At 41.3% G+C, this 25603-nt stretch overlaps 1 protein-coding gene and 1 long non-coding RNA gene across 3 annotated transcripts in view; one reads left to right on the plus strand and one right to left on the minus strand.

The window, feature by feature from the left end:
- LOC126640436 (uncharacterized) overlaps nucleotides 1-25603 on the minus strand; it is a 102610-nt gene that overhangs the window by 52954 nt on the left and 24053 nt on the right. For both annotated transcript variants that reach the window (XR_007629040.1, XR_007629039.1), the window contains exon 2: nucleotides 1032-1123. This is a non-coding gene — a long non-coding RNA (uncharacterized LOC126640436). The remainder of the gene's footprint in view (nucleotides 1-1031; nucleotides 1124-25603) is intronic.
- ZDHHC14 (zinc finger DHHC-type palmitoyltransferase 14) overlaps nucleotides 1-25603 on the plus strand; it is a 645017-nt gene that overhangs the window by 19717 nt on the left and 599697 nt on the right. The gene's annotated exons all lie outside the window — the stretch shown is intronic.

The raw sequence follows: 25603 nt of genomic DNA on the forward strand, positions 1-25603 counted from the left end.
GTTTTGCTCCCCTTGATTTTTTCCACCTTTTTTTTTTTTCCCCTCAGGAGAAGGAACAATATATTTAACTTGTTGCTCCAAGGTCTCAGCTGCAGTTTCAGGTCTGTTTGGTACCTCAGTCAGAGGTGATTGATTTATACTTCCTCCTCTTTCTGCCTCACATCAGACCTTCTCTCACCTACCACTGGGTTCTCCAGAGACTTGTTGCAGGCAGTTTGAAAATGCAAGGCCTTACCAGGGGAAGAAGACCGCCATAAATGTGGTTAATGTTAACTTTGTATTATAAACGCCTCCAACACGGCAAAGGTTCTGCTATCTTAAATTCAAAACCATGGCAGGTATAACCTCTTATCAATTTCTCAGGGTGGCTGTCCTGTTGTAACTCTCCTCCTTTGGGGCCTCTCTCAGGTCAGAAGGTTTCAGAGGCAAAAACTGTTGGTGTGAAGGGAGATGATGATGACGAGACAATGGGTGAATGTATGGGAAAGTGGCTACAGCACAAGATTCCCTTCCCTGTATGTAGGATTTCCAACAGGTGGAGCCAGTATTGCAGCTACCCACAAAAAAAGGGAAGTAACTCCAAAGGTGGAAGCTCCTAGGGAAGATTCCAAGAGAGAGTTGGTTTGTTGTAGGAGAACACCTGAAATAATAAACCTATTGCAATGCACTTGGCCACAGTGGCGTCTCCTGGTTTATCAACCATTAGCCTCAGGAAAGGAGATGGGACTTTAAGCATATGTTTTGAATAAGCCTCATGCATCCAGTAAGTACACATTCTCCTGCCTCAATGCATCCCACAAAGTCAACCAGTTTGTTGAAAGAAGCAGCCAGGAAGGGCTAAAGAGTAACAAACATGAGAGACTCTGGGAGGGGAAAAAAAGCCTTTTCTGGTGATTGTCTGTCTTGACGCAAAGAACAGTTTAATCTTCCCCAAACTAAGCTTTGAAACAAAGATGCTAAATCACTGCAAGATTCCAAGTCTGGAGTACAGCATGGGAGCCTGGGTGTCATCAGGAGAATTGCTCACATACCGTCACATGTAGCTCCTCACCAGGTGAGACAATATGTGGAAGCAGGGACAGAATGCTAACCCAAGGTGGGGTGAAGGAGAACTTCCAAAAACCTGCAAGGCAAAATTAGAAGTTAAGGAATGGAACTATATACACTGATCTCTGTTAGTTTTACAAACAACATGCTTTTATAAACTGTGTTTAAAAAAAAAAAAAAAGTGTATCTTCCTTTTTGAATAAAATAAAAAGAAGAATGCATACTTTCTTTCTGAAGAAGCTATGTCACTATACCCACCTGACACCACTTGACACTGGCAAAGCAGAAGATGCCTGTATCCCCATGCATGCTCTGAGAATACTCGGCAGTTTCTCTCCCCCAGGGAGAGGTGCAGAAAGCCAGGCCTGGTTTAGGAGCTATCAGTCAGCAAAGGACAAGAAAAGGTGTCAGCCACCTTGCAAGTGTGACAAGGGTAGGAAAGTGGGCTGAGAGGCGAATGGGTAACTTCAGCACATGACAGAGACATTATAGAAAGGCATGAGGGATGAGATAGTGAAGACACTGTTTTGTGAAGGATGACACAATTTAAAACAGAATAAGTTTGGTCAAATGTTTATCATGGTCTCTCCAGGAACCTCCACTGTTTCTGTTTATTAATTTTAATGATATGGTATCTGCAGTTCCTGGTCAGAACCAAGGCTGTCCTGACAAATGCATTCCAACAGGATGGGGCCCAGCCATGCACAGTTTAAAGAGAAGGAAGATAAGTAGTGCACCAAGAATAGAGCAGCAGAATAAAACATGGGTTTTGAAGCCTTTGAGAGTCCGAACTATCCTTTGCAGGAAATTATTCTGTGCCAAAAAACTTGTCCTCATTCCAAACAAAGCCAATACCACTTCTGAAATTTCCTAAGTAGGAAGAAACCAGCAAACACTATAGCATTAGCTACAAATATAACATCAAACCAAGTACATCTCAAATGGCTCTCTGAACAGTATGGGTTTCAATCAATCCATGCATCCTAACTTGCCTGAGCAGTTCTATGTATACATATGTACACATCTGCAGTTTTAAAAAACATGAATAGACATTTGTACCTGTCTCTCCATTTTGTTGCAGCTGTGTCCTCTTTATGTTTCTCCAAGAAATCATGTTTTGACATAAAAAAATATTTCTCTCCCAGTAGCCTGCCTTGAGGTTCTAAAGAAAGCTGTGGACGCAACAGGAGTGAAGCCAGCGGTGTTCAAGTGACACTTGGGAGAGGGACACAGGATATACTCCTAAAACTTGGAGTGTGCAGTGCTCACAAGCACAGAGAGTTAGCCTGCCCCTGGCAGGTTTTACCATTTCTAATGGTAACATGAAGGAGGACATGAACATGTGGGACTGATCTCCCCTATTTGTAATTCCCTAGAAGTCCAAGCACCTAGAGGAGAGCACTAGTTATCCAGGCTCCCTTTGTACTCAGTGGAGAGTGAGTGATCCCTTCAGAGAGGGATTCATCCCTTCCTAGATGGATACCTGAGGCAGACAGGATGAATCACCCTCTGAAAGCATTTTCTTTCTGCAGAGAGTCCTCCTGCCACTGCAGAGGAGCCTCAGACCACCACCATAGATTTGATGCCAGTTACAAGCCAGATGAGAGGAATCCCTCCCGAAGCGACTCTTTCAAAGCAGTATCAGTGTCATCTAAGGATGACCCAGCTCAGTCCTCTATTCCACCATGTGCTGTGTCTTTCTGCCTTGCTCTTTATGGCATGTTCTCTGACAGAGAACACGTTAATTTATAGCACTGGGCAGTACAGTGCCTCTGTCAAAAAACCTGCCTGTGCCAAAACTGTGCCCCATTTTTAATTATTGAGCTTTTTATTCCAACTACTATATCACAAGAAGTCATCATATTCTGCCCCAAAACACTTCTCCACTGTTTACATCCACAACACAGCTTCCTTGTTTTAACTCCAAAGTTGTTCCCAACTGGCTGAGTTTTGAGCGTAGTTTCGCCATTTATTACTACATATCAAGCACAGAAAAACCTTGTGGTAAGAAGTAAAATCATTCCCATTTTTCTCCTGTCCTTCACTGTAAGTCTGTCATGCATTAGGAAACACTGGCAAGGGAACCTGGGTTACTGTAATTCTTTGCAGAGATACAAACTTCTAGGAATACATTAAAGAACCCAACTTAATTTTACAAGCGCTGGTTGTATTCTTTGATATTTTCCACTTCAGGGATCATCAGGTTTCCTCAAGTCCAGTAAAGTAAATTTTTTAAATCTTAGTGAATGCCAAAGGATTAAAGGATGAATTCAGAGATTTAGAGGCAGGTAACTGTTGTGGAAACAGCACCAGAAACCCTGTCTTCCATAGTGAGTCCTACCAGCGAGCTGCCCTGTGGCCTTGAACAAATCACTTCACCTCTCTTGTACTTCTGCTTTCTTGTCAATATTTTTGTCTGCTTAAGTGTGTGGCTTCTGGGGCAGCTCCTGTGGGTTTGTAGAGTGCCTGCCAGTATAGGATCCCAGCATCAAACAGAATGACACTGTAGTACAAAAATAAGGAAAGAAATTCAGGAAGTACAGGGATTTGAAAGGAAATGCAATGGTCTTTTTAAACCTCTGATGCTATCGGGGTCTTCAGATCTCCAGGCTCTGAAGGTGTAGCAGTTTTTTAAAGGAATAAGTGCTTGTCGTAGATCATAAGAGGGAGAAAATGTAATCACCTGTGTTTTTATGACTGGCCTCTATTCTACTTGGCTTGGTTCTGTTTAATACCTGTGGAGCAGGTAATCTTAATAAATAAAAAGAGAAGGAAAGAAAGAAAGTGTCAGCATGAGGCTGGGTATGAAGTTATTGAGAACAGAAGTGTAAATGTGTCAAGGAAATCCCCAGTGATCCAAAAGGGAATGCAAGTAGCTTTACAAGAAGCAGAAGCAAGCTGGGGAAAAAAAAATGTATAGGGTTCTTAGCTTTGCAGAAAGATTTTCATTTTTCAAACTGTGAATCAAATCAAATTAAATCAAAACTACATTTCCATAGCACCTTTCATATCAGGCTCCCATGGCACTTCATACAGAAGTCAAAAGGCAATTCATGTTTCCTCTGTTCCTTACCCACAGGTCCAGTGTTAGTGCAAGAGAAGAGTGCCCTAAAATTCCATCAGCATTTACAGCCCAGTGACTGCAATCAGAGCTCCTGGGCAGCAGCCAGGTTTTGGGGCACCCAGTATCCGCAGGCTGCCTACCCCTACAGCCCACTTAGCTACACCAGCAAACCCGCTGGCCCTTCCCTGGCATTGCCACAGGAAAGACAGCAGGCTGATCTGTCCCCTCAGCCACACTCAGATATCTGGTCACTCCCTGGACCAGAGTGGGTGGAAGTACAGCATCACCTGGGCAGCAAAACCTTCAGTTGCCACAAACCGGATCTCTTTGTACCAAGATAAGGAACAGAAAGGCTCCTGTGTGCAAAAACTGAGAAAGCACTGAAATCCTTTCACTAGTTACTGTAGGCAGGCTCATCTTTTTAAGGTAAATTTCATCTCTGCTAATCCTATCACTTAATATTGAAATCAAATATAATATGGTATTTGATATGACAGTCTCCTTCTTATGAAGTCAGACGCAGCATTTTTTATTTGCATACGATTTAATTACATTTTCATTCCAGGTCTTCCATTCCACATGAATTCTGTATGATTGCAATGGCGGGAGAGATTATAAAACTTAGAATAACACTGCAATGTTAAGAAATATGGAAGAAAAGTACTGCTGTTTTAGGTAAAGTGAATAAACAGCACAGTCCCATTACTGGCAGATACAGAGCAACATTTCAGCTACCCATATAATTTTTAAGCTAGCCACAGCCTTTTTTTTTTTTTTTGTAAGATACTACATCTTTTTTACAGGAGAAAAGGTTCAAAAAGAGCAGAACAGCAGGTCACCTCAATTCCACAGCAGCATGTAACTATGGCATTGCTGGACTTCCTTTCTGTGTTTCCAAGAGGTGGGCTGTGGGTATGGGGGTATCCTGCACCAGGTCCTCCAACATGCGTGTTTGCTCTGTAACACTTCTGCTCCCAGATTAACAAGGGGCATTGGAAACCATAAAAATGTTCTGCATGGTCAGAATGGAAAATACAATGTTCATAATAAAAGGAAACAGCCAAGCAAACCTCTGGATTCTGTGCATCAGTGACTATTATTTATGGTCACTGCTAGTGAAAACCAGTAAGACCTCTCAGAGCCAGACACTTGTTTTTTAACTGCAAGCACACACACAACATTCAAGTGCAAAGTAATACCCCCAGTCACCTGCAAACAGTAGCACATAATGTAGAATAACTTCACTCATTGTCACACCAATTGTAGGCATCAAGTAGGAGCTTGATGGAACAGCTGCAAGAAAGCAGTGATAAGAAGAAGCCCCCAGTTGTTTTGCACACATAGGAAAGGGTTTGTGAGGACTTGGGATACAAAATAGATTCCCAGACCCAGACACTTCTGTCCTCAAAGCCTAACATGAAGAGTCAGTACTCAACTACATTTTTATTTTTAAAAAATCGGAATTTGTTTATGACACACATGTTACTCATTTGTCTACCACATCAGAAATTGTTAAGGGAAGGAAAATGCTGTATTTTTATATATTCAACTGATACACTAGAATGGGAAATGGGAAACATTTCTGGTCTTTTAAGTGCAGAAGATTTTTTTTCTTGTTCCTGGATTTTGTTCCTAGCAGAGTTCATGATTTCACAGCATTTACTGCCTTAGTTTACCTATCAGTAGTCTGAGTATAATGATAGTGCTGCTTCTTAATTCAGGGTTCATGTTTTCACAGTGAGCTGAGACCAACAGAAGGTGCTTTACGAATGTAAAATATTGATTTTTTCCCCCTCATTTGCACAAGGTCTAGAACATTATACGGTAGCTAACATGCTCCTTGAACACAGCATAAACTTCCCTCTTTCTTGTAGCAAAAGGACATTGAGAAAGATATTTGGAAACAAAACCAATTCAAACGGGGCTACCTGCCAATGAGGAATAGTGATGAAAAGTCAATTTGGATTATTTTGGCATTAAAATGTTTCAGTCATAACAATCCTTGACTTACTGGTCATTGGGCAGCACCTGCTTGATGGTATAGCACAATTAAGTTTTCTGTCCTCCTATTTCATCACAATCACAAGGAATGTTTCTCTCTAATATCCTAGTTAACAAGCAGGTAAATTCATAATATGAACTCACAAGTATTTATACTTGAAAACAACTTTTATTCAGACCAGAGCTTAAAGTTATTTGAAGTCAGTGCTCCACTGTGCAAAGCTTTCAGTGTTGATGTTTCACTAGTTCTATGTGCATTTCCTCCAATGTTGAAATTGTGAATACACGGAAACAGAAAAGCAGTCAACAGTTTTCTCTGGATTAGCCATTTCTGTAATACACGTGAAGGTCTTAAAAAGTTCAGAACCAAATTTTGAAAACTGGAAAATTTTGAAAATATTTGCTGTTTTCTCTGAGGAGAAGGAAAGAACTGATTAAGACATAAATACGGAAGAACTCCAACTAATGAGGTAGTTATAAGATGTGAATAACAGATTTGTAAGTGGCAAGTGACTTTCTTCTTTGGAAGAAAATTCACAGTCTTGTATTTTTTCAGCAATAGATCTGTTTTTCTTGTCATCTTGAACACTTCACATTCCTTTTCTGGAGCTATAATTTTAGCCTTCTATAGAGACAATATCAAGAAACTCCTCTTTTCGTGCAAACAGGCATTTCAGTTGAGATATATTCACCAAGCAGATATGTACTAAACATAGGCAAGGCAGCACAATCCTCTAACGCAAACACATACACACACACACACACACACACAGAGAAAATTGTTTTAATACAAAAGATAACGGAAATCCTGATTTTACACAGTAAGTTGATAGGCTAAACAGTTCATGCTCACTAATACTGGTCAGCTGGTTTTGCACCATAACAGGAGGGAGGGTGACAGCAAAGGGAGAAGTAACTAGTTTTGATATAAGAAGAAGTGACTTTTCAACTGCACAAGAGGGTCATGCAAGTCCATCACAGACCTTATACGCAGACTGCATGACTGAAACCCAGGGTCCAGGAGGCTTCACAGCTCTTGCTACCCAAACCAGCCAGAGAAACAAATGCTTCATATAAAGGTAGATAAATTCTCACACGTGTGGAGGACAAGATCAGCAAGCTACATACTTGTGCTTCATGAATAAACCACGGTAAATAAATAAAGTGACCTCCACTGTGTAATTATCTCAACCACTTTTTCCATGCAATGGTTTTGCCAGATGAAAGCAAATCAGAGGAACTGGATTTTCCCATAGATGTTTCAGTCTTATAAGAAGGAATGATTAGTCCCATCTTTCCCTCCCCCTGCTTCTCACACCCCACGACAGCTCTGTTTTTTACTCTACTGTTGGAGTGGGGTATGAGTAGTTCTTGTAATTCCGTTGTCAAGCTTTAAGAGTGCTTCCCAAGGCTAAATGGAAGCCAAATCTCAAAGCTGCATGCATCCTTTGGCCTACTGGGATGGAAATACAACTAATTTCTGCTGGCTGAACTATAATAATGAAGATTGTGGGGGGGGTAAGTGCTCAGTGATAAAGTTGGAGAGGCCGTGTTTAAGGCAATGGAAGTTATACCATGTGCAAAATTCTATTCCCCAGACCGAGATGCAAATGCTGTTGTTGAATGTTGCATGGATAAGACAGAAGAAGAGTATAATTTATGCATTATAATTGAAATCAAGGAAGCATTTCCTGCTAATGCTGTCATGCCTGCTTTGCAAGGCTAACCCTAATGACCAACAATTGTACTTTTTAATACAATTTCCGAAGCAAGTTGTGGCTAGGGAATAGTCCCATTGGAACACACACCACACACGCCTCCTCTATATTTCTTCACGTACAATTCACAGATGATTGCTTTGCAAGACTGTGAATGCATGACTTATTCACTCTGGAAGAGTGAAGATTCCCATAAAAGTATTTACTAATAGACTCTCTGGCAGGAAAATCCACTTCTGTGCAGTTCCAAGCCAGTCTAAACTTTTTTTAATCACCTAATGAACAGTGATTCTCTTTCACTGTTGGGAATGGACAGGCAGATTTGCAGAAAAAATTAGAACCAATCCAAATCACTGTCCACAAATGTGGCTGGACTGTTTTTCAGGAAAAAGTAAAATGCCTGTGTCCTTCTAGTTTAAGCAGGAAGCAGAGAAAAATGAATTATTTCTTTGTATTTCTGACCCAGCAAAAAGCCATATTAAAAAATGCCCTAAGGAAACCATGAAGTCAAGATTTTCAGATCAAGGTTTACAGGTGCTTTAGCTGAAGGCTGAAGATGTTCAGGTAGCGTATTTTCTTTGGGGATAATCACATGAAGCACCAAACCCTTCACTATTTGCTGGATGGATAAGAATGGTCACTTCTGACAAGCGCTAGGCAGGATAGCTTTAATGGAGAAAAAAATACGTGGAGAACAGACTTCCACTCACCTTTCTAACACTTTCAGGATACTACCAACAAGACATTTTACCTATTGTCTGATTGGCTGCATTCACCTATGCTCAGACAAGCTCTCCTCTCCAGTACAAGGGTCAATCTAAGGAAGCACAAGGACCATCAGTGACAAGAGCCACATCCTCAGATTTCTTTCCTTCTTATCATTTCAGTTTAGCCCTTTCTTGTTTCTCCAGCATAACTACTTAGAACAAGAGTATTAGCAAAGGATGTAGCAAATCAGTGATAAAAGCCACTGGTCATTAAAATGAGAAGGCATCCTGGGTTTAAGAACTAATAAGATGGCATTAATGCTATAATTACTGCCACATTAGGCCACATTAGTGCCACGTCCATATCTGTGCCAGCCAACTCTTGAAAAAACAAATCTTTTTTGTTAATTGTTTTTCACCATGCTTTTCTCTTCGTTCTCCTGACTGCAAGCCTGGCTAGTCAAGCTCTCCCCTTGCTCTCAGATCTGATACAGAGAAGTCTGTTGGCTCCCAACAAAGACAATGCTCTAAACACACATACAGGAAAAAAAAAAAAATCCTAAATCTTCCCTAGTTCCTATCTGCCTGAAAAACACAAAGATTCATGGATACATCCATAGTAGTGTTCCACACTAGTGCTGACATATCACAGAACGCAATAGGACAGCTATGAGAAATTAGCTTTTATGTAGATGTGTCTGCCAAGACTAAGATCTTTTCTACCTCCAGTCACTAAGGGTCTTTCTAGAGTAAAATCCTTTTTGGATCCTAAACTAGACTGCTTTTGATTTTATTCAGTTGAGTATAAGATCCTCCTTGCTCCTGAATGTAAAGATACAGGATCAATAATTTCATCACAGCAATAATTTCTACTCTGTGTCAGATAGGAATTGTTGACAGATGACGCTCCATCTGTCACAGTATTTTACAGTAACAAGCCAAAATGCAGAAAAAAAAAAAAAATTGTAAGCTGTACTGTTAGGAACTGTCGCAACAGAGGATCTTGGTTTTTTGGAAATACAAGTTGTTATAACAAAAAGCTTCAATTCAAAGCTTGGATCCTGGGACAGGTATAGCTATTTAGCATCTCTGCATATTGAGTTTTAAATCCCACACTGCCTGGCAAGGCAGTATTTAAAGTAGACTTACATGGGCAGACAACCACATGCCTGTTGTCCTCGCAATTTGAACTGGACAGTGAAGTTTGATCCCATACAGAAACCATGCTACCCTCCTTGCATGGTTTCCATCCCCAGCTACCACTCAAGTTATACATTCGTATTCCCCTGATTCAATGTTCAAATAGAGCAGTCACATAATGGTCTGTGTCTACTCATTCCAGCATGTGCAGGGACAGATGTGTTTAATGGGGTTAAGCCAACAAGTATGGGGGGTAGGGATGGCAGATGGTATGGAAACAGAGTAAACTTGAGGAGGGCCAAGAGATGTGGGATTGCTGCTGGCACCCACTAGCACCCACTGGCGAGGAGATACTATGGTTCTCACCTTATCCCTTTCTCTTTCTTTTCCCATTAGGGTGGTGATAGCCACAACAGATTCAGCACCTGGTTCCTCTACAAGGGTACACTCTTTGAAATCTAAGCCTCTGTCTAACCTGAAAGTGTGTCATTCAAATTTCTAACCCTCATGTGCTTCCCTTTCCTTCCCAGAACATCAGAATGGTGAATGCAGCAAAGACGGATGGTCCTGCCCTTGAACCGGCACTCCTTTTCCAAGTCAGTTTTCTATCACAGACTCCCTGCTAAAGCTGTTTCCCAGCAAAACACATAGACGTGGACAGAAACAAAGCAGAGCATCTGATGCAGTAGAACATACTGGAACATAACGCACAAATCAATGATCATTTCAAATTTAAAACTTCATGCAAGACACACAAAACCGAACCACTCAGCTTTGCAGTCTCTGTATAAAAAGAAACAGAACAAGACAAAAAAAGGGTGAGAAAAAAACTGCATAGAAAAATAAAAAATTGCACTACACTTGATTTATTTTCTGTCTTTGCCAGTATATTCTGGGCTTAATTCTTCTTGTATCACAGCTGTTTTTCTCCTTTCCACCAAGCCCGGTCCAATGGCACAGCTTCCTCAATGTTTTCTCTGTCTTTGCTGGGTGAGCAAAGCCTTTTCATTTCACACATCATTTACAGCTCGCTGCTGTGATTTCAGAAAGTCAGTGGGCTTTTACCAAGCTAACAAGTGAGATAAACATTTTATGTGTCTGCTAATTCTGAAAATTCTGCAGATTTTCTGACAGTAGGTACCCTAAGCAGTCAGGGAAATTCAGCGGTTTCAATTCAATTTGCACCACATGGCAAACAAGTTTGCCCGGGAGTCAGTAAATAAATCAGGAAGAAAGAGAGGGAAATAAAGAACAGACTCTTCAAAGCCGCATCCTATTCCTATAATGCAAACCTAAATTCTCTCAACTTTCAATGTATTCTACGTGCCTCCCTAAATTTATTCACTCACTCCTGGTTTGAACTGAGAGACGAAAGGTAAAGATTTCTGTCTTTGTTTCTCTACTGTCATTGAGCCAGATCAAGACACTTTCTGCTGGAGTAAGAGAATGACTGCTCACTCAGGGACAAATACTGGATAATGCATCCAGCTGCTCAGAGCATCCAAGCTGAGTTTGTATTTTAAAGATCACTGGACGAAAGAGAGATGAGAATCTGGTTGTCTAATCTGTACATCCAGGATTTTATCTGATACTCTCCAAATTCAATAGCAAGGTTCCTGTTTATTCTAGAGGTATAGAACAAGAGCCCTGTATGTGCATATGTGAACTGGGCAACTACATGTGCAAATAACAATATGATCTACATGGATAAATTACAAATGCAAGTCCAGCTGGTGTCCAGAGCTTTTAAAATTGTGGTTCTGTTTGAACAAAGAGACACAAGAAAAGCGAAACTAAACAAAAAAAGCCTGAATTTTTCCAGAGATATTTTTTTTCCTGTGAGAACACCTGAGTCCATTCTTCTGTGTAGCCAGAGATATGATCACTTACAGTCAATAAATCATTTCATATTAAAACAACAACAAAAACAAGCATTAAAAAAAAAGCTATAGAAATTTTGCTGCCTAGTTTGTTGTGGTTTTCTTATTTTCACATCACTAGTAGCACCCTCCTATGCGCAGTGAGCTTTGGCACTGCAAAATGACTAATTCCTTCAGGACTCAGAATGTTGACACCATCAAACCTCAAGATCAAAAAATAATTCAATGAAAGAATTACACATTTTATTTATTAACAGCAAGAGCAGAAAGGGAATGGTGAGCCATTTCAACATGCACACCAGCAACTGGCAAGCAAAGGGCCTGATTCTCCTACTTTCATTAACCTTCATTTAATAGTGTAATAAGGCATGATCATAGTTAACAGAATTGGCAATAAAATGGCTATTCAAATTCAATCAGTATGAGAGAGTAAGGACTAAAAAAAGGATGAGGGCAAAAAAATGGATGGATGCCTTCTATCTGGCATCGCAGTCCAGAGACTGGAAAGTGATGATTGTCGCATGTTCCTTATTTCACACAGCAATATGTTGTAAGGAGGATGGAACCAGTCACATATGTTCTGGGCCTGGCTGGGATGCGTCTGTTTTTTACGAGCATGAAAAGAATGTTTCTCCACATTAATCAGGACTTAAGGAAATACATAGCTACATCTTCCAAACCAAACAAGAGAAAGCCAGAGTGAAGAAGATTCAACCTTCTGAAGCAAAGTTATACTTAAGGAAAAACCTCAAGAAATTGGACGTAAGAGGCCCCCCCCATAAACTTTAGACTCACATTCCCTTTACCCTGACAGTGCTCAGAGAAATAGCCATATTGCTGGGGGAAATCTCTTGTATATATACCTCCTGGAAAACAAAGATCTAATTCAGGGAAATACTAAAAGTCTCAGACCTTACATGTGTGCCCAAATTTAACTTAAGCGTGTTCCTGGAAGAAGCTCCCGTTGTTTAACTGGTTTATTTCAGCTATCATCAACCCTGAGTAGGTAAAAATTGAACCATCAGCACTTTAGTTATATCACATCAGAGCTAATTTTTAAGTTTGTCTTTTGAAGGATGCGGAGTGCCGTATCTGAAACATCCAAGGTCTTTTTCTTTTGGAGAGAGGAAATGTAGCAGATCAGGCAAAAATGCACAGGATTCTCTGAATATTTTTGCTGAATAGATTGCTGTACAAAACCAATTATTTCATAAATTTAAAAAAAAAATGCAAAGCAGGATATTTCAAACAGGAAACAACATAAGTAACACTGGTTTTGAGAGAAATAATCATGTTACTATGGAGTACTAATCCAAGCAAGCTTCTTTATATTGCAAAATATTGTTTTATATGTGGCATTTCATATTCTTTTTGGTGTGCTTTTTAAAAGGGATGTAATATTTAGGAATTGAACTATTAGACCCCAGTAAGGCTGTTATCTCAGGCAGAGAAGCACTCACTGCAAGTGCTTGAAAAAGACAACAACACAGTGAAGGGAAAAATGCCTCCAGTGCTGAAGATATTTTTAAGATATCACTGAACAATGTTAGTAAAATTAACACTTGTAAGAAAGTAGAAAAGGAGCAAGAAGCAGGGCTCAGGCAAATGCTAATTCGGGAGTTTTTCAAATTCCTATTCAGAGAGGCAAAACAGTCTCCTGGGTAGAGCTCCTCTGGGATTCGGGAGGCAGGAGCTCTCTCCCCAGCCATCATTCCCTGAATCCCCAGGTGACCATTCGCATTTAAAGCCAAGATGTTCCCTGATCTGCAGAACAAGAGCCATGAACTTTGTGTAGCACTTTGAGATCCGACCATTGCAAAACTCTGGGTCAGGAAAAGGAATTCCAAAATCTGCAATTAGTTGTACACAAGGGTAAATGTATAAAGGCGGTCAGAAGTTTCCACCACCAGACTTTCTTTTGAAATCTGTTTAAAATTCAAGTCCACAACAGTAAGATGCCTGAGCTTTCTCTCCATTAAAGCCTGAAACCAGCAGAAAGCCCTAGCGGTGAATTACTGCCTCTAATTTTTCATTTTATTTTATACCAAATTCATCTTATTTCAATTGTTCTGGAGGTCAATATAAGAATATATTTTTAAATTACATTTATATGAAGCCTTTTCTCTTCAAACACTTGCCCAGGTATACACAGTTGCACCTCATGAATCTTTGAGAGGCAAATAACAGCAGTGTCCCTTAACAGGGGCTACACAAATGCAAGGAAAGTAGCTTGTCCACATCCTCCAAAATGGTGGCCAAGGCAAAATTTGCTTCCAAATCACTGACATTTCCAAAGAACGAATTTGTACAGTGGTGCATGAAAAAACTCTGTGTCTTAGGATTTTTTTCTAAGCAATTGTGGGCAAATTTGGGGTTGCAGCTGTTATTAGGAGGTAAGAAATAAATTAGACAGGCCTTCATTTGCACTGTGCAGCTGCAGCTCTTGTCAGTGGAATACCTCGAGGACAGACTGATGCAAAACATCACACCTTCAAAAGGAGGGGAGCTGTTACTGGGCTTCTGGCATCCCAGCTGGGCACTTGTGAAAATGTTACCCATAACAGCATTTTTGCTGATGTAATCCCTTCCTGCCTTTTTTTTATTTTATTTTTTTTGGTACTGTGGGCCCTTCAAACTTCAAGCAAAGTATACAGGTTACTTTTCCTTCCTTTTACTGGGATCTACAGTGTGTAATTTCTGAGAGTTCACAGCAGGACACAGAGAGAGAAATGGTGCGAAGAAACTCTACGTTTCATTTCTAAATGTGGAAGTGGTCTAAATGAGGATTCTTAGCTTTAGTGCAAAAGGTATCTTAAAGCTTGCCCACAAAAATACTCTGTCTTCCTTCCCTAAGGTGATCTCTTTCTCCCTCATGTCTTTCTTGCTGCATGGAAGTTATGTGTGTTAGAGCAAAGGTACCACATACTTCTGGACTGAAAAATTAATGCGGTCACTCTCTTACACATTAATTGCCAAGAATGGGATCAGAAAGAAATACTAAGGTGAAGTCTAGATATAAGAGCATCAACAATAAATATTCCTCAGCTTTTTGGGGACCCGGACATAAGATTAAATGTCCCTATAACTCTTAGCCTAATATCTCAGCCAAATCTATATCAGTATCATAGGCTTACAAGCTTCATTTTTAGCTTCTATTCTTTTTCACCACTCATTAGACTTTGGGACTCTAAAACAGCCTTTCTTCCTGCCAGCAACATTTTCCCATCATCCAGATTATGGATTCATGCACTTTCTTTATTTTAATGTGACTTTTTATATCCAGTATAATCTTCTAACAATCATGAATACTTGCTGTAAAGAAGAAGAGATATTTTCCAAAGTCCCTCTTCAATTATTACTGTCACCTGTAATGAACTATTCTAGTGTAATTGAAGAATTTGTATCTTTTGTACTGTGGACAAAATAAAACACAATAGAAGACTAATTTAATTGGAAAACTAATGTTCATAGCAATTATTCCAAAGCTGAGAGTGCTTTTTCAATTTGCTCCATCTGGTGAGGTGATTCTTTTGAGAAGACCACTAGACTCATAAACCTGATGCACAGACAGCTTAACACAGGAACACACAAGAACACTCACACATTTGTAAATGAATGGCACACCTCTGAACGAACACAGCAAGTAACTGCACATCACAGGAAAACATTTGAGAGACAGTATTGTAAGTTCAGCCATGGGTGGATTGGTGTTTACATCAAGTGATTTGGTAAAATCAAAAGTGGTGTCTGTCTTGGTTGGTGGTACAATTTACATTTACATTTAGGGCAGCAGTGAGAAGAAGCTAAAACTGCTGTATTCTCTTTGACTGTAGTGTACTTGTCCTTCACCTTGAAGTAGCATCATTTATGCTACCTTTTTTTTTCTCTCCTCAAATGCAATTGCCACATTTGGGGACTAAATTTATTGTGACCTCAGCCTGATTTTTCAACACTGGTCGACTCAAGTCTCCCATGCCTTCAACAGTAGCTGTAGCAAATTTTAGCTTTTAGAGAACAAGAGGGTGGGGCACACAATGCCAGTGGCAAATGACATATTGTCCCATGTTGCTGATGGGCTTGGTATATATTCTGGACAATATTCTAGTTTCACAAATACTCATTATCCAGTCCTCTCCAAATAGCAAACCATAAAGACTCAAGAACATACTAAACTGAGCACAGAGAAAGGCTTTGGAAAACAGTGCCTTAACTCTTCAGTGTACCTTTTGTTTGTGAAATGGCCATAACACTTGCATCATATTATCTAATTTTATACTTCTCTCTATTCTATAAGACCCAGGGATGACAGGCCCTATAAAACTATATTTTTACCCATTTTTCCTATTAATGGATTGATGCTTCTTCTATTTGTTTCCCATCAGGAACTCTGCTGTACGATGTCATGTATAATACATTTCTGTAGCATGTAACTCAGCAGCTCTCTTTCACTGGATCAGCCTCTGTTTGCAAGGAACAACTTGCCAGAAACCACTAAGACCTTCCATACAAACAACCAGAAATTAAGGCTCTGCAGGGGAGCATGTCACTGCCTTACAGCAAGGAAATAAGAAGCAGAGCTATGGCAGCCCAAGAACCAACCACTTTTTATCACAATTTAGTGATATCTTATTCTTCCACTCCTACCAAGACAGTAATGGTGCCATTCTCACATGCATCACCACCTAAGGTTAAGTGTTATATCTGTTTAATATCTCATGCACTTTCTATCTAGGACTCTCCCCTGGTGTCAAGGGATGAACTAAGTACTCACTTGTATCTCCAATGTGTGTAAATTAGCATTCACATGATATAATTCCCCACCTGCACACACATTAAAGAAATATGTATTTCAAAGTCACTCTTCCAGGACATATATTGATTCACACCACACAAAGTCATCACCTGTCAGGGTGAAGGATTTGATTTACACATGACCCCATGATGCACAGGGAGAGGTCAAGCTGCCGTGAGTTATGATCCTACCTGAAACGTCTGCAAATCTGTAGGAATGGTGCTGACCACTTCCTATGAGCCCTCTGCCCACAGCCTGCTGCCAGGGAGGAGTGTAGTCAAGGTCACAGCAACACATCCCTTTCAGGGCAATCCTTGCCATTGCCTTGCCATTGTCTCTCTGCTCCTCCATCTAAGCAGTCTACCCCTTTCTGTAAGATGAGAAATTTCCTGAACTTTGCCTTTCCAACACTGCAACACAAGTTGCTGTATAGGTCAGTCAACACAGGTCCCCCTCCGAGCAGAGAGGCTTAATAGTCCTCTCCTGTCATCTTGTTTAATAAGCAGCCTGACAGGTTATGTGGCTTCCAGTCATTTTATTGCTAGAAGCTGGGTAAAACCTAGTGTATGATGGTGGGCGTTAACACTTCATCCTTTCATTCAGAATAAATTCAGAGAAGCCATTAAGGTTCTTTATGAAGCCAGATGTTTGAAACAATAATGGTCTCCACCCCAAACATAACTACGTGCCATCTCCCAAAACAAAGACACATGTGGACAGAGAGGTTTAACAGGCAATTATGTTGTGAGGGTTTGTGCGTGACAGAAACAGCGAGACTAGAAGAGCTGGGGAGAAAGACAAAAAAAAAGACCTTGTCACTGTACTGACAAAATTGGGAAGAATAACCATCTGGAAGAGCAGGAGCTGGGGCAGAGAGACATGACCCTGGTGTAAAGAGATTATCTTCTATCAGATCCCCCGCAGGTTCAAGGGAGCAGTTCCTCATGCATTCTTTGTCATAATACAAGATTTCATCCAGACCACCTGATCTCTTCTAACAAAAAAAGCAGCAGTACCCTGAACTTGGGCTAACTTCTCAGGTCAGATATGTGTTACACCTAATCTAAAGGACTTTTAGTGTCTGTGCTCACACACATCATCTAATGAGTGAATTAAACTCAGATTGTGTTTTGGGGGTAGGTTTTTTTTAACCACTACACAAGCTGTGCAAACTTCCACTTTCTACTCAGCACTGAATATATAGTTCAGTGGAAAAATTACCTGGCCCTGGAGGACACTGATGTCCAATATGGAAACTTTCAAAGTGTTTGGTGATACTGGTTAACTTCCAGTCACAGCAACATTTTGCATTTGCTTCCAGAAAAGCAGTACACACTTAATGGCTCCTCCACTGTAACGGTCGTATTCCCTAGCCAGTAATAAGCAAAGGGTTACTATTTATTTAAAATATATCTATAATGGTCACATAGAAGATTTTAAGGGGAAATGTGAAGGAAAGGGGAAAAGGGGAACTGCCATTCTGCAAAAATATACTTCACACTCTTCATAAATTAATCGCTCTAATTTTCAGTACTTTTTCTTAGCCATTGGATAGATGCACTGGAATCCAAAGTCTTCGTATCACTGGCTTTATTCTTCCTTTTGTTACAGCTTGAGTCAGTGCAGTCTTAAGAAAGCAGTGCTTTGGACCACTTGTACTGATAAACAAAATGGAGAGCACATCCCAGCTTTTAAATGAATCATGTACACCAGCTCTTGACTGCACTTCCTTCTGTCTCACTGTACTAGAGTAGCCAGCTGGCAAAACAGCTCATCTTCAGCTGCCCCAAAACATCATGTCTTTCCCAGTCCCTCACCTATACCAGTGCTTCCTAGCCATCCTGCTTTGCCTCTCTGCATCCCCTCCACTTTCTGCAAACAGCTCTCAGAAAGAGACAGAAGACTGTTCTTTTTCATTGATCATGTCAGCAGTGTTCTCAGTCTCCAACTCCACTCAAGAATAAACCTATAACTCTTTGCTGTTTTCCTCAGCCCTTAACTAAATCCTCTCCTTCCCAAGCACTGTTTCCTCCTGCACCCTGCAGTTGTCTGTGTGCTTCTCCTCATTCCTCTCACTGGCTCCCATCCCCAGCTTCCCCAGCTGCAGCGGGTTAAAAAGGAAGTATAGGATGTTGCCTGCAATTGATTTTAATTCTTTCCCTCATGCTGCCCCTGCAGGCACGAGTTGGCCAGCCCAGCTGTGGCACTGAGTGCAGCCAGCTCTCCCTCACGCACAGCCTTCCCTCAAAAACTGTGACTGATCGCAGAGGGACAAATGCACACACAGTCATATTCATTTCTTTGCCTGCTCTGGAGTTTTCTTACAGTATGAGGCCTACCAGAAGAAAACATCTGCTTTGTTTGTTTTTTAAGGTTATGGCTTCCTCCACAGACCTGGTAACGCAAACACGACAACGATAGGCCTAATGTAGGAGAAGGAGAGAGGGGCTCCAAACTGAAAATGCTCACTGACAGCAGCTGAAGTGTTCAAGTAAAATTAAAATACAGAAGGCTTGAGAAAACAAAAAACAGTGGGGGAACTAATGGATTTTTGAATACTCTTTTTTTTAATAAGTCCTTAATGTGTTGTTTCAAGGAGGTGAGTGAGAGGAAGAAATGTGAAATTTTTGTTTCTACCACAATCTTTCTAGAAGAGTCGAAATGATGCAGAGTGACTTTGGCTTGGACAGGCACCTCAGCTTTCTTCTTTCCTTATGCATAACATTTTGTAAATCCTCTTGCTTATCAAGTTATCTAATGGGTGAGAAAGCCATAGTGTTAAAATCATAACTGGTAGAACGCCTAGCATGAGCATCTGCAAGATCAGCTCCAGTCACTCTGTTTACCATCAGAGCCTCTCATTTTGTGACATCCCCTTCTCCATGCCTTAAAGTTCTTGAAGACCCTTTCATCCACCAGTAGCTCCCTGCAAGGCCCAGCATGAGGGGACAAATGGCAGGTTATGCACCACATCTCAAAGGAGTGAGCTATAGTGACACAACAAACAAGTCATGCCACCCACTAGATCAGATTCCTCAAAACCCCATCTGGCCTAGCATTGAGCACTTCAAGGGATAGTGCATCCTCAGCTTCTCTGGGCAACCTGTTCCAGTGTCTCACCACCTCCACAGTAAGGAATTTCTTCCTAATATTGAATCTAAACCTACCCTCTTTCAGTTTTAAGCCATTCCCCCTTGTCATATCATTACATATCCTTGAAAAAAGAATCATCTCTATTATAGCCCTTTTAGGTATGTATCAACTGTAATCATCTTGCTTTACTCCTCAGATCTTACTATTTGAGAGAGAAAATAAGAGATGCTTTTGGGGGAGGGACAGCAGAAATAACAATTTGCAAATCTTCTTTCTGAAATGTATTTAAATCACAAATGCTGACATTTTACTGAAATTACACTTTTCCAGTAGAGAGAATATAGAAGAAAGGAGGACTGACCCTTCCTGTCTTGGATGATAAATATTAAATCTACTTGAACTCTAGTAATTTACATAAGTTGAAGCAACAAACAGAAAAGGGCTGGTTGAACCTAAAAGAACTGGAACATTTCTCAGTGCTCTGGGAGCCTTTTCTCATTTCGGTGTGGCTCAGCGTCCTTGACTATATTTTCTAGCTTTCTAAAGATGAAATACTAAAGCTATTCAGCATTTTGCTACAGTTGCAGAAGAACCTGGGAAAGAGGCAAGTGAAATCACTTACACTTAAGTCCTACTCTCATTCACTCCAATTTCAAAGAGCAGCATTTGTAGCTAAAAGGAAGACTCACTCCAGCACTTAAAACCATTCAGAAATAAACAGAAAAAACATTTTTGGGGAAATACACAATCTTTATCAGAGGAGCAATTGCCACCCTTAACTCCAAACAGGGAAGACTGAGAGCTGACACCTCAAATAAATGGTCATAAACCTTTAATTTGTTGGGGACAGTAATGACTGCCTGAGTATGAATTAACTCTATTGCATGAAACTGACTTTCATGTTTACCACTGCCTGAGAATGAAAAGAGAATGTGTCCTTGAAGTGTTTATGAAGAAACTCCTCTGTGAAGAACCACACATCAAGAGTATAATTCTAACACAAGAGACCCAGTGAGATGTGGAACAGTTGTTATTCCCACTGCAGTGACTTACCATGGGACATTTAAGAGGGTCAGTGTGTCCCTCAGGATTGGTCTCTGAATTAGGACACTTAACACCCTGATATCTTCTCCTGAATGGTTCCCAGGAAACTGGAGCATGAGAATATATAAATTTGCTGGGGAGGTGGTCAGTATGGGAATACCAGTTTGGTGTCCTCACTCATGGACTGGAGGGACTGGAATAGCAGTCAGTGGCTGGCAGGGTGAAGGAGTAACTGGTTATTCTCTCACTATCCAAACTCTTCATTATCATTCTACATTCACAGCTCTTGCCTTCTATGAACACCAATCTTATTTATGACACATCATACAGCCCCTGCAGTAAGCGAGGAACTCTGGCCCTCAGTGTTTCAAGAAAAACTGCCTCGCACTGCATTTGCATGCAAAATGGATGAGGCGGGAGACCAGCTCCAGCAGCTCCCCAAAATAATATGCGACAATCTAATTAAACTTTATTGTAACTATACAAGCAAGGAAACAGAATTAAGGCTGGGTAGGCAAGCTCAATTTTGTCCTTTCCTTAGCCTTTGAGTGTTTGCAATTTGATAGTCTTGTCATGTAGGGTTTCTAATAGAATTTTGTGCATTTTTAGAAAATAAATTAAACTATGAACTTCTACATGGTTCAGCTTCTGCTAGGCCAGCAAACCAGACCAAGGCAAACACTTGTGCAACCAGCCAGGCAAATTCACTGCTTTCTTCCATGCTGGCTTTTCTATCATCACTGTCTAGCAGAGGAGATTACCTTTCTTCATCAGTGCCTTATTGGTCAAAGAGAGAGATTTCCTAAGCTAGAAATTGGAGCATAGCTTGGTACCTAGAGAGTAGAGTCTGCATTCACAAGAAAACACCCTGCAACCACCAGCCAGTAACACTCAAGGGCACCAGAAGAGCCAAAAGATAATGCAAACACCAACCCATCCTGACATCTATGAAAACTGCTAAAATGACAGCTGGAAGTGGCGTTTTTTAAGAGATCTTGGTTCTTGTACCTATCTCAGCTTACACTTTCCAATTAAAAAATTGCTTCTGGGCTTGATATCAAAGGCTTAAAATTGCAGCCAAAAACATAAGTAACTCAAAATAACCCCCTTAGAATGGAAACTCTTGTACATCCTTCATACTGCTATGCCTGGCGCACACTGCCAATAAGACGCCTAAAAAGAGGGAGAGAAACTCAGGGTGGGAGTGAAGGAAAGCGGAATTAGACCAAAAAGGAATGAAAGGGAATCCCACGAGGAGCCAGCAGAAAAGCTCCAGACGTTCTGGCAGTTCTAAGATTTTGTTCCAGGTGGCAAAATAGACACTCACTTGAGGGGGACTTTTGATGAAAAAGGACTGGAGACTTCAGGGCACGGGCCTTAGGAGACCAGCAGGAACTCTGAATCTCTGCTGTATTGTCTGCCACGGCATATGATTAGCTTCCTGTGCTGTAGCGCATTGTAAAGCACTTTATAAAGCAATGAATTACACAGCTGAAGTGGAGTAACCACATGCAAGCAAATACGACAACCATTATGCTCTCAGCAACATCCCACACACAGCCACGAACATTTGCATTAGTGCCAATTAATCTGAGGTGGTACAAACTCAGCCAGGCATAGGGTTTGTTCTTTGGTGTGAAGGAGGAAGGGAGGGGAGAAAAATATCCTTTTGTCTTCAGAGAGGAAACATCTGTAGGAGTTTTCAAGGGCTCCGGTGACTTTGTTGAGCATGGAGCGGGGGAGCATGCTATTGAGTGCTTTGATCTCACCAGCAGGTGACACTGCAGCAAGTGGGAGCAGCTATAAAAAGTTTGAAGCATTCTAGGGACAACTCGCACAACCAGCGCACAAATGTGTTTAACGTGTGTGACTCACAGTTGCCGAGAGGTGGGAACATGCAGCACTGAGCTTTTGGTTTCAGCTCGTCGTTGTGTATTAATGTCTTCCTTTTCCCCTCGCTGCTCCCCACCACTGCTTTCAAACACCAGGGTGAAGCAGTCAGGAAGGGCGATGAATCTCTTAACCCTGCTGCACGTGGAAATGCATATGACTAAAGCACAGCCAGGGAAAACTGTTCCAACAGCCCTACCTCTCGCTGAAGTCAGCAGGAAAGCCATATCCTTTAACGTCAGTGCCTAACAGAGGAGCCTACCAAGCACTGAAGAGGTGTTGTGTTTTTCCAGCTCCACATTTCAGCCAGCCATTCTGCACAAGAAAATTATGATGGTATTTGTGAAACATGGGTTTTCCCGTGATGTATTCTTTTAATACTATGGTTAACATAAAAGAAAGCAGTTTAAATACTTGAGAATTAATAACAGATTTACCTCTCTCTTCTGGCTGAAACTGCCAACGAGGACTGACCCTACATAACCCTGGGCTCAAGGGACCTCAGAGGGGCTCAGGAAGATCAACCTACTCCTACATGATGAGCCAATACCATAAAGAAAAATATTCCTGCAGCTGGACATCCTATGCACAAAAATACTCAAGTTCTAACTTACCGAGCAAGGTTTGCACTGCATATTCTGGTGAGGTCCATGGCTACTGTATCCTGCCAAAGGGCAGAGTGAAGGTTGTCTTACTTTCTCGCTCAGCAGTTCCTCAGGTGCAAAGGGAATATAGTCAGAGCCAAGTTTTGTTCAGCTCCCTGTGTGATATATTGATTTTGTAAATGGGTGAACTGATTTACCACTTTCTAGACTATTTGCACAAAGCCTTCAATCATATTTCCCAGTCAAGACATCTTGCTCCAAACAGTAGCAAGAATTTGTTCCCAAATCCTTGCTGCTGCGCATAGGGGAAGCCAAGAGTCCTTCTGAGAGAGTCTTCAAAGAGTCTGAACACTATTTGCAAGAGATGATGGGAGGCTGCAGGGCACTGGCAGGCATAGGCGGGTACCCTTGTAGGGTTGAATGCCAGAAGCATCTGTAACAGCTTGCACTCTCAGTTCTGCCAAAGCATGGCTGCTCTACTCCAGGTGTGTTTGGTACAGAGAGAGTGGGTACCTAGTGCTGGCACTGTGCAGCAGAAGTGAATATCTGTTGTCAGCTTGAAGTGCATGCTAACATGTTAAAAATCAGGTGGAACATGTCAGCCAATGACAAAGGTGCCAAAATCAGGGTGCTGGGCAAGAAGCACAGTCACAGACAATTCCAAAAAGCTCCACAAAAGGTTGACAGAAACACAAGAATTCAAGGCTCAAAACGCGTTTCTAAGTGCTTCTACTTCAGCCAGCAAAACGAGGGATCTGAATCGCTCTTCCATAATATTTTACACACCTTTGGGAATGAGGGGGATTTTTTTATTATTATCTGAACTAGAATGTTGTAGAGCATCAGAATGATGCCCTCCTTGGAGAGGCAAAAGCAGTTTTAAATCTAATCACTTAAACAGTATACATTTTCAGCACTATACTCCCTCCTGCAAGTCCTACGGTTTTACTGTCCACTGCACGTGCCTATGGTTTTACAACCACACCTTCCCATTGATGCACAGTTACAGAGCCAGGGCAAAATGACAAGAATGAAGAAACTCAGAACTAACTTTGCAATGAAAGCAAACACCTAGCATAAACCAGTCGAGAACCCATTTATTTTGACTAGGAGCTCTTGGAGATATTTTTTGTGATGATCATACATAAAAAAAACATGTCTGAAGTGTGACTCTTCTACAGAAGGTGTTCTCTCACTGACTGCAAAATATACTGATGGACCTCAGACTCTAGTTTCCACTTTTTAGATGTACCTTGCAATTTCTCATATGTGCACTGAAGTAGACAGGTGAGGTTATAGATATGTCTGATATGTTTACTTTATGTCCATTAAACTATCAGCATTACAAAACTGCAGTGGAGATTGGCTGTGGACCTTTCAAGATGCAGAGAGAGAAAGAAAAGGGCAAACTGCAAAAGGGCCAAGCACTTTATCTCTTCATCACTTCCACTTCCTACATGAAAGATTCACTGGCAAAATCTGCTCGTAAATTGAGGGTTTTTTGGAACAACACTCCTTAGTCACATAAGCAACACTTTATTTTTCCAAGTGTAGTTATTTAATTTCTTCACATTTGAATTTTCATGTCGCTTCTCTTCCTCTCTGTAGTTTTTGCTTTTTTAAACAGCGTGAACACATTCTGTAATTATTGCTGACAGCCCAATGTTTAATGGTGTTGAATGTCTTTTATGGCACAGTCAGACATTCGTTTGGGAGACAGCTGTCTCTGCTTAAAAAGTTGCTGCCCCTTAACTCTTCATCTCTGCCCCCACGACTTAGACGTGGCAGCTGTCCGTACCTGCAAACAGTTGAACCGAAGCCTGTTTCTCTCCATGCTGCAACAGTTTGGAGGAGCCCACAGATTCAGTTACTGCACCTCGGCAAAGGGGAGCAGGAGCAAATAGCTGATCAAGCAATAACTTGTTAAACCACCACAGCTGTTTCTCAAGCAAACATCCGACTGTGCCGTCGGAGCCAGCGTGGCGCATGTGGTGCTGGAAAGGAAGAGGTTTCCAGAGCTGGGAGATGCTGTGGGAACCATCCCACATTCCTCCCCTACCCCAGCTGAAAGCCAACCGCTGTGCTGTGACCGCGACTGCTCTGCAGGCTCACCCACTCTGTCTCCCAGCCTCCTCCTGGCCCTCCGTCTTTTTTTCCCTGCAAGTGCCAGAAGTACCATGGCATACTCAAGGCACGGATGAACTTTTCCAGCCGCTTTTATCTGCCGTTTCACATGAACACGGTTGATATGGCATGCTTCCCAGCTGTTTTCATAGAAGACTGGCCCGGGCAAGCACAGCTTTAGTTAGATATACTGGGTGTGACTGATTACCTGGTACACAAGTCAGGAGGTGATTTGATTGGCGCCAGTCCTAAGTAATGTGAAGTAACACAAAACTCATCTATCACCATGCGGTACTTACCAGGTGAACCTTCATGAAGAGAACTTGCCTGACCTGATAATACAGTATTACCCCCAATAATTATGTGATTTAGTACTAGTGCCGAGTACCCACCAGGGAAGGGCAGGAGGGAGGGCAGTTGCAGCCATCTGTGTTTGTTTGCCTGAATGTTCCCATAAAAATGTTCTCAGCATACACTGTACTCACAAGCGGCAGTCTT

This window comes from Myiozetetes cayanensis, unplaced genomic scaffold, assembly GCF_022539395.1.
Source record: "Myiozetetes cayanensis isolate MyiCay16 unplaced genomic scaffold, myiCay2020 scf2-11, whole genome shotgun sequence".
NCBI lineage: Eukaryota > Metazoa > Chordata > Aves > Passeriformes > Tyrannidae > Myiozetetes > Myiozetetes cayanensis.